Genomic DNA, 11021 nt, shown 5'->3' with positions numbered 1-11021 from the left:
CGAGTCCTCCTCTAGTCTAAGAAATTGTTCCTACCAAAAATGAATTGACTCTTCTAGGCTCATCTTCTTCACCAAAATCTACAAACTTGAGGATATAAACTCCATTCAGACTCCAAACCACAAACTAACCAGAATGGTGTCATGCATGTGGTGGTGACTTTGAAAGCCATTCTGTATGCCGACAATGCTGAGTCACGTTTTGTATCCCAATCCTTTGGATTCTTCAATACGGTCATCTTTAGGATCTGCTTCATGTCTAGTTGCTACTCTCCACCTCTCTGTTTCCTTATGGATGATACATTGTGGCCATATCATGAACTACCATATGCACATTTGTTAATTGCTTCACCATCGCATTGAGAAAGTGAGTGCCCTGATTCGACACCAATTCAATCGGGCAATCAGACCTTGTGATGATATTCCAGAATATGAACTTTGATAGCCTAGCCATTGTATTATTCCTTGGCGCATGTGCTTCGACCCATCTAGTTGAATAATCAGTGGCCATCACCACATAATTTTTGCCTGTGTATTGTACTACTGGCTTAAATGGACCCATGAAGTCTAGTCCCCTTTTTTGGAATGGCTCCATAGGAAGAAATAGATTTAGATGCACCATGTTTGTGTTCTCTGGATGACCATCTCTCCGACAATACGAGCACTACTTTGCAAATTCATGTGCATCTTTCATGATAGTTGGCCACCACAACTCTCAGCTTGGAAAACTTTCTTTTATGTGATGTCTCCTACAAAGTGTCCATCGGATATACCCTAATGTGCCTCTATCACCGCATTTTGTTTATGCTCTGGTACACATCGCCTTATCACCTAATTTTCTCCTCTACAATACAACATGCCAGCAACCACCATGGAAGTTCATCTCTTCAATGCCATCCTTTTCTTTGATCCAATGTTATCTCCTTCGGGAAAACCCCATCTATCAGAAATCGATCATACCAATAGATACCCCAAATAGGTTCTACCTCAAACAATTTTGCATTTGGTAGGTCTTCCGAAATGCCCTCTAAAGGTGCTTCTGTTGGTTGCACTTTATTCACCAAGTATAGCATTGCTTGGTGATCCACATGGAACACAATCTTATTTCTCAGTAAATAGTGCCAGAATTCTCCCAAGGAGTAGATCATTTCTAGACCTTCCATCACTGATTAATTTTTTTCTACAATGATGAGTGTCCAACTTGCATAATACACCAGTCGTGATACTAGCCCTTCTACCATTTATGCATCAGCATTGTGCCAATTGCAATATCCGACGCATCCACAAACACCTGGAAATCCAAACTCCAATCCGATGGTTGTAGTACTGGGGCGACTACCAAGATATTTTTTAGCAATCGGAATTCTTTTTCTTGTTCCTCCCCCCAAATGTACGAAGCATTCTTCTTTGTCAACTTGGTAAGGGGATGGCAAACATATGATAAGTAGCACACGAACCAGTTGTGCCATTTCACTTGGCCCACAAACCTTTGCAAGTCCTTGACATTATGGGGAAACTTAGCCTTCTAGATGGCTTCTACCTTTTGGGGATCAATTGCCATTCCCTCTTCCGAAATGATGTTTGTTGATGTTCAGTTTCCTCATCTGATGAACTCAAAAAGGGGCTTGATGAAAACCCAACCCGATGTTGTGCTCGGTGAAGATGCTGACTCTTGTAGTCCTAAGGTAGATGTGCTAGGGTGCTAAAAAAAGATGCCAACATATATACACTCAGAGGTCAGGGTTAGCTATCATAGGATAATCATGTGATGATGGAAAAATATCAAGTCGTATACACACTTGAAACAATTAGAATGGAGTACAAACAATAGAGTTGAATAGGCAACCAACATTCGCTTCTACTGAATTAAACCGACCTAATTACAACCAAGATACCTCAGCTTGTAGTTAACACTCCCTATCCTAGCAAGCTCAGGTCAGCAGAGGGAGAGAAATCAGCACACTGCTCTCTTGTTCTCTTCTCTACCCATTACAACCATTTCACTACCTAAGGAACCGCCTTTCAAAAAGACATGCCCTCAACGTACATACCTCCATCTGTTGATTGGTCATGACACTACGATTGGGAACAAAACTATGTTGCTAGGCCAACTCCATCGCTTCTATCCAAGGTCGGCACACGGTGATCATGCACAGCTCCAAGTTAGCCTTAACCTAGGGCTAACATCTCACCTCGACTACCCTTGGCCGTGTCCTCATGGACTAGCAGGGATGATCTTCTAATCAAATGGAAAAGCTCTAGGGTTGAAGTCTCATGGTCATCGATGATGCATTTGACAGAGGGTAGCGACTAATTGTCGAGAGGGACCAGCCTCATCAGTGGTAGAAGCACGAGGAGGGGAACGGGGTGGCTCAGCTTCAATTGGCACCCCCTAGTAGGTGGCCAAGGATAGATTTCATTAATGTACATGGGAGGCTACTCAGGGTTGGTGATCCACTCCATTGTCTGAGATTCGACTGCTAGGTCTTAGGATGGCTCGTGAATGTCCAATACCATTGCAAAATTTGTCTTATAGTGCTGGACCTAGTTGACTTACTCCTACCACTTTGTGCTAGAATCCTTACATAGGTCACATATATTGTCACACATGGACTTAGCTTCTGTCACATGGCTTCTTATTAGCTTCTTCAACTCCCACAAAAGATAGCTTGCGGCTTTGGCACCTAGCATACACTGGCGAGAATCAACCTGCACTCAATTTTGAAGATATTGTGTTGGTGTAGAGTGCATTATTCAACAAAATGGTTGAACTCCCTTATTTCACTGGATCTTCTACTATTACTATATGAATCTCCATGATGGGTTGTTTCCCTTCTAAAACACTTCTTCCACATCTATCTCAAACAGTGGAACCACCTACATATTCGCATCTAGGAACTTTTACTCATCATCATCAAGTTCTGTCACCATGTTCACCCCTTGGGCCATGATAGTGTTAGATATCAATGCCCCACTCTCGTGTAACTATGCGGGAACCAGCTAACTCTACTTGTAAGCCCCCCATATGAGGAGAAGGCATTTGAGTAGCTCGGTTATCCGGTAGGTCCTGGTTTAGACACCAGATGGGGGCCATGTGTGGCCTGATGGCTGGACGGCTTCAGATAGAGTTGGCACACCGCCAACTAGGCTACATGCAAGTGCAGGAAGGCATCCCTTGACTGACCGCACTGAGGGTAGATGGAGCATTTCTCGGGGCAGCCCACTCTCGGGTTGCGGGGCCCATTTGGACCCTCAGATGATCCCGGATGGCTCTGGGCCGAACGGTGTCCATAGGTTAGTTGCTCTGTTTTGCGCATCAGTTCTATCGTATGGTCGGTGGCCTATTTTGGGACTGACCCCTAGTCGACCGTTTTGGGCAGACTGGGTCGGTCACCCAATTGAGCCTAACCGACCACCTGGTGGCTATATAAGAGCAAGCCCGTGAAGCCCATTTCATCACTGGCTATAGCAACCCTGATTCCTTACCATCCAGCCTCCGTCTTCTACTGTTTCCAGCATGCCATCAAAGCTTCTTTCACAGGAGTGCACAGTTGGGAGGCAGCACCATCTATTGTATCAGTTCTACAGTAATCAAATTTTTTATTCTCCATACTATCTGGTTTTCTCTCTTGCGTACGAGATCCTATTATCTGTTGGGCACAGACGTATTATTTTCTTACATGGTATCAGAGCCTGGACTCTAGCAAGAAGATTTAGTAGTGTGTTTTCTCTTTGCGAGCAGATTGTGAGAGATGGCCCAGCCCGCAAGACTGCGAATCCCACCGTTCGGCAAAAGTGAAAAGTTGGACGACTCTAACTATCCACTCTGGAAGTTCAAGATGAAGACCATCCTAAGCGCATACGAGCTTTGGGACATTGCTACTAGGGTGGACGTGAGGCCGGCCGGATCCAGCCAATGCAGGACAACAGATAGTACCAACTGCGGATGAGATTCTCACGTGGATAAGAAGAAATGCAGATGCATTGTGTTCTATTGTTTGCAGTGTTAGTGATTCTGTCATGGCGTTAATTCAACATGTCACCACAGCAGAGGAGGCATGGACGATCTTGAAAAATCAGTACGAGACCACAAATCAGATGCGGATTCAGAATCTGGAGACTCAACTCGCGAACAAGAAGTTCTCTGAGTTTGAAGCGGTAGAGAAGCAAAGAATGTTGAGGACATCTTCACAAAGGCTCTTGGAAGAGACTTGCTGGAGAGGCATCTTCATCACTTGGCATTGGGCCGAAAAAGTAAGTTCACTTGCGGGTGGACATTGAGGGGGGGTGTTAGATATCAATGCTCCACTCTCGTGTAACTATGCGGGAACTAGCTGGAGAGAGACTTGCTGGAGAGGCATCTTCATCACTTGGCATTGGGCCGAAAAAGTAAGTTCACTTGCGGGTGGACATTGAGGGGGGGTGTTAGATATCAATGCTCCACTCTCGTGTAACTATGCGGGAACTAGCTAACTCTACTTATAAGCCCCCCATATGAGGAGAAGGCATTTGAGTAGCTCGGTTATCCGGTAGGTCCTGGTTTGGACACCAGATGGTCGGTTATCCGGTAGGTCCTGGTTTGGACACCAGATGGGGGCCATGTGTGGCCTGATGGCTGGACGGCTTCAGATAGAGTTGGCACACTGCCAACTAGGCTACATGCAAGTGCGGGAAGGCATCCCTTGACTGACCGCACTAAGGGTAGACGGAGCATTTTCAGGGGCAGCCACTCTCGGGTTGCAGGGCCCATTTGGAGCCTCAGATGATCCCGGATGGCTCTGGGCGGAACGGTGACAGTAGGTTAGTTGGTCTGTTTTGCGCACCGGTTCTATCATATGGTCGATGGCCTATTTCGAGACCGACCCCCAGTCGACCGTTTTGGGTGGACTGGGTCGGTCACCCAATTAAGCCTAACCGACTACGCCTGGTGGCTATATAAGAGCAAGCCCGTGAAGCCCATTTCATCACTGGCTACAGCAACCCTGATTCCTTAGCATCCAGCCTCCGTCTTCTACTATTTTTAGCACGCCATCGAAGCTTCTTTCACAGGAGCGCACGGTTGGGAGGCAGCGCCATCTATTGTACCAGTTCTACAGTAATCAAATTTTTGATTCTCTATACTATCTGGTTTTCTCTCTTGCGTACGAGATCCTATTATCTGTTGAGCACAGACATTGCATTATTTTCTTACAGATAGATCACTCTTTCTTCTTCAGAGTTATACTCAGGATCATTTTCATTTTAAGTTTCTTCTTACCATTTTGTATTGTGATCATAGATGAATCCCAATCCTACTTCACTCTAGTGGCTTTAAGCCAAGGCCTATCCAAGAACATGGGATAGCACACATCTTCTTCCTCCAATTGCAAGACTATAAAATTTCTGCAAAATACCATGCCCTGCATGCAAATTAACTGATTACAAATTATGCCAATTGTTTGAATTCTCCTTTGATCTGCCATGCAAACCTCAAACAGGATAGGCTCCAAACCAAAAAGTCGCAATCTCCTAAACATGTATTGCGGTAGGTGTTCACTCCCAAACCTCCATTCAGTAACTCCTACCAAGTTTTGACCCTGGTACTGCACTTTTACCACCGACACCAACATATAGTCCACATCTTCGGGTTCTACTTAACATATCATTGGTATGTCTCTATGCAATTGAGTTGGTGGTATGAAGTCTGGGGGTTGAAACTTTGGGTGAGGCCACATCAGATCCACCACTAGCCTTTTCTTGACGTTGAGGACCATTTGTAACAGGTGCTCGACTTGGATCTTCACTTTTACCTTTTTCAAGCAGCCCTTTTGAAATTTTTTAGAATTTAGCTTTTCATTTCATTGCTTTTTTCCCAAATCCTTATGTATATCTAGATGCAAGCTCATCCTCTAAAAACAAAACACAGTGTGTACTTTCAATCTCATGATAGTTATTCATAAGATTGAAATCAACTCCATCACGCATAGCAAGGCCTAACTACTATGGCATCCCCACACCGATGTCATCAATGCCAATGGTGGGTGTAGACCCTAGTATAAACATATGCTCTCACACATACAAATCCACACACCCACACATACTTGAGCATCCATTTATACAAAGGTCTTCAAACTAAGTTTTTGTCGACACTCTAGAGGTGAAGGGTAGACTCAACTCTGACAAAGGCTAGCACAAAAGGAGAAGGCTAATCAAAAAGTAGTCCGCATTCTCTTCATACAAGCTACAACTACTTCTAAACATTATACGATTTCATTTTAATTCTCTCAAATGAGCATCTAAGCAAAGAAATGCTTAGACAATCTAGCTAATAGGGCAATGCACCATTTAAGACAAATAGAATTTATCACAATAGCAACATGAACGAAAACTCCACAAGGTAAAATTTGCATGTCCACTAATCCAAGAAGACATATATCTAGATGAATCTAGGAACATGCTTAAACTCATCCTCTAAAAACTGAACACATTGTGCAGTTTCAATCTCATGATAGTCACTCATAAGGTTGAAAACCATAAACTCCATCACACATAGCAAGGACGAGCTACTATGACATCCCCACCAACATCATCAGTGCCCAATAATGGGTAGACCATAGGATAAACATATGCCCTCACACATACAAATCCACACACCCACACATACTAGAGCATCCATTTATACAAAGGTCTACAAAGTTTCTGTCGGCACTCCAGAGGTGAAGGGCAAACTCAACCTCGTGACAAAGGCTAGCACCAAAGGAGAAGGCTAATCAAAAGTTCATCCAAATTCTCTTAATTCAAGCTACAACTACTCATGAAGACTATACGATTTCATTTTAGTCTCCCAAATGAGCATCTAAGCAAAAACATGCTTAGACAATCTAGCTGATACAGCAACGCACCACTTAAGATAGAAGAAAGAATTCATCGCAATATCAACAAGCTCCAACATGCATGAAAACTTCACAAGGTGAAATTTGCATGTCCGCTAATACAATGGGAACATATATCTAGATGAATCCAGGAACATGCCCACCAAAGTCATCCTCCAAAAACAAAACACAGTGTGTGATTTCAATCACTCGTACGGTTGAAAACCATGGACTCCATCACGCATAGCAAGGACTACATCTTATGACATCCCCACCAATGTCACCAATACCCAACAGTAGGTGCAGACCATAGCATAAACAAATGCTCTCACACATACAAACCCACACATCCACTCATACAACGGTCTTCGTACAAAGTTTCTGTCAGCACTCTAGAGGTCAAGAGCAGATTCAGCCATGACAGGCTAGCACTAAAGAAGTCGTCTAATAAAAAAGTAGTCCAAATTCCCTTCATTCAAGCTACAACTTCTTGTGAAGACTATATGATTTCATTTTAGTCTCTCCAAAAGAGCATTTGAGCAAAGAAATGCTTAGACAATCTAGCTCATAGGGCAATATCAGATCCATCAGCCCCTCCTAGCAGCCCTCCAGAGGATTTTCAGCAGCGGATATATGCCAGAGGATTTTCAACAGCGGATATATCGCAACAGCAAGCCACAATATAGACAAAAACTCCACAAGGGGAAATTCGCATGCCCGCTAATACAGCGGGAACATATATCTAGCTGAATTTAGGAACATGCCCAAACTCATCCTCTAAAAACATAGCACATAGTGTAGTTTCAATCTCATGACAGTCACTCATAAGGTTGAAAACCATAAACTCCATCACGCATAGCAGAGACTAGCTACTATAACATCCCCACAAACGTCAGCACCCAACGTGGGTATAGAACATAGTATAAATTGTTAGATATGCTCAATGCCCCACCCTCCTGGTAACCACCAGTGGTCCAAGGTGCTCAAGTTGTAAGGCCCCCATATGAGGAGAAGCCATGTGTGAGCCTGGGACACTTGGATGGATCTTGACTTGCATGTCAGATGAGGTCTATGAGACTATTGATGGTAGAAAGGTGATTGTGTGGGAGCCCCTTATTCTTGCTAGGGCCTGGGGGCCAGCTGGCCTCCAACTGGGGGGTCCCAGGGGGGCTAGTAGCCCCCCTGGTAGGGGTTCGAGGACGAGAGCCCCCGAGGTGACGGTATAGGAAATACTCCCTGAATATTCCATGGACGACTAGTCGGTTCCACCGACTAGGTTGACTGGTCAGCTCTACCAACCAGGTCGACTGGTCAACTCCACCAACTACGTTGATCCAACTACCGCCCTCATAGCTATAAAGAGGTGACCTTCCATTGTATCAGATCAATTTAGATCATATCAGATCAGCCTTCACCGAAGGCAAGCTAGATGGTACGAACTACACTCTGTGGAAGTTTAAAATTACTGCTATTCTGGATTCATATGAGCTTCTGGAGACAGTACTGGGGACTGACTCAGAACCAAAACCACAAGGAACCCCTGACCTAGCAAATCCGGGGAGTATGATACCTCCTAATGCAGACCTTCTACAAGCTTGGAAACGCAGGAACACAAATGCTTTGTGTGCCCTGGTTACAAGTACTACTGATAGTGTTTTGACCTTGATTCATCAGCACACATCTAAGGCAACTGTGGCCTGGAACATATTGAAGAGTCAGTATGAGATGCGGAATCAGACAAGGATCCAGAACCTGGAGAATCAGCTCGCAGCTGAGAAGTTTAACGAAGGAGAGACAACAGAGGTGTTCATAACCCGAATCAAAAATCTGCGTGACCAGATGGTTGGTGCTGGGATACAAAAGACTAGCGAAGAGCTAGCTCGACGGTGTCTCCAGATATGTCCACCAAGGTTTTATGGACTGGTAACTGCGCTTAACACTCAGGTGAGACCCCAACCATTATCATTTGAGGAGTTCTATGCTTTACTTATGGAGAAGGAATTGAGGCTTAAAGCTTGAGATGGAGGCGGCAATGGGGATGCTGCTTTCTCTGCCACTGCGAAAGGCAAAGGTGGTTCCTCCACCAAAGGTGAGTCCTCTACTAGTGATGACAAAAAGAAGAAGGGTGGCAAGAAGAAGTTTCAGGGAAAATGCTTCTACTGCAAAAAGAAGGGCCATATGATTGCAGATTGTCGGGTTAAGAAAGCAGATGAAAAGAATGGTATCCTGAAGAAGACAGATAAGGGGAAAGAGACAGCTAACACAGCGGAAACAGAGTTGGATCTATTTCTGGCCATTGACGAAGAGTGTTTCTCAGTTCAAGAAGCTTCAACCACTGATTCATGGGTGTTGGATAGTGGTGCCTCTCGTCACATGACCTGCAAGAAGGGTCTATATTGTTCCATGCAGCCTCTACAGAACCCATCACCGTGACGGTTGGTAATAACGCAAAATGCCCTGTTGAGGATACAGGTACGGTTTCATTTGTTTCTGTAAATGGAGATGTTAAGAAACTATCTAATGTGCTGTATGTTCCACAAATCAAGAGAAATTTGCTATCAGTTGCTTCCATAACTGACCTTGACCATGAGGTGAGGTTCAACAAGATAGGAGCAAAAATTATGGATAGTGCAGGCAATCTTGTTGGCACAGGAGTAAGGAGGAACAACTTGTATGAGCTAAGTGCTCTTACAGCCACCGCTGGAGTGGGCACAAGCAAACTTTGGCATGAAAGATTCGGCCACATCGGATTTGCAGTGTTGCAGGAGATGCAGAAGCAAGGTATGGTTGCTCACTTACCTGCAGTCACAGAAATGAAAGAACCGTGTGAAGCTTGCATGATGGGCAAGCAACAAAGAAAGACATTCCCACAAGAAAGCAAGAATAGAGCAAACGCTCCCCTAGAGTTGGTGCATGTTGACTTGTGCGGTAAGATGCCTACACAGGCCTTGGGGGGATCTTCCTATTTTTCATTAATTTTCGACAACTATAGTAGGAAGATGTGGGTGTACTTTCTTCGCGAAAAGGCTCAAGCTTTTGGTAAATTTAAAGAATGGCTACAGCTTATTGAAAATGAAATAGGGAGAAAAGTGAAGAAAATCAGATCGGATGGTGGTGGTGAGTTTGTTTCTACAGAGTTTGGACATTTTTGCAAGAGCAAAGGGATCAAGCGACAAACGACGACATCACATATGCCTCAGCAAAATTTGGTTGTTGAACGCTAAATGCGGACCATGGTGGAGATGGGGAGGTATATGTTGAAAGGTGCTGAACTACCAAACCACTTTTGGGCTGAGGTTGTCAATACTGCGGTTTACATCCTTAATCGCATCTATACAAAGACACTCAAAGATAAAACACCACATGAGGCTTACATCGGTAAGAAGCCATCTATCTCCCACTTCAGAATGTTTGGGTGTGAATGCTATGCGCATGTACCAAACAAAGAGAGAAACAAGCTACAACCAAAAAGCACAAACGTATCTTCTTAGGCTATTGTGATGAGAAGAAAGCCTATAAGTTGTATGACCAAGAGGCAAAGAAGATCATAGCGAGCCGCGATGTGGTGTTCAGGGAGCAGCCGCATACAATGGAGGCAGAGAAGAGCTCTTCCACTTTATCATCAAGCGAAGAGGTAATTCACTATGGACCTGTCCTAAGAGCTATAGAGGAGGAGGAAATATCAGATGATGAAGGTATAAGTCACCAACCTGTTGTTACACCAGCGGAAAAGTCATTGCCGCGATGGGTAAGGCAGCTCTACGACCATGATAACCAGATGCCTATGCCTGTTGAGTAGCATGCAAATGGACCAAGGCGATCTCAGAGAATCGAGGAGCAAAGGATGGCTTCTGCTCACATAGTCAATATGACCTTGATGGCTGAGATTATTGCAGAAGTAAAGGAGCCTGCGAGTTTGGAGGAAGCACTTGCAGACCAAGATTGAAAAATGCTATGCAAGTAGAATATGACAACATCATGAAGAATGAAACTTGGGAGCTGGTAGATTGACCACCTAACAGAAAGGTTATTGGCACTAAGTGGGTTTGAAAGGTAAAGTACAAGGCCGATGGGACTTTGAAAAAGTACAAAGCCAAATTGGTTGCACAAGGATTTTCGCATATTGAAGGGTTTAATTTTCAAGAATCTTTCACTCCGACTGCCAGAATGACC

The sequence above is a fragment of the Dipteris shenzhenensis genome, chromosome 18, assembly GCF_047967505.1.
Source record: "Dipteris shenzhenensis isolate YYH24624 ecotype China chromosome 18, Dip_SZ_1.0, whole genome shotgun sequence".
Taxonomy (NCBI): Eukaryota; Viridiplantae; Streptophyta; class Polypodiopsida; order Gleicheniales; family Dipteridaceae; genus Dipteris; species Dipteris shenzhenensis.
Note: the sequence above shows the minus strand (reverse complement) of the source record.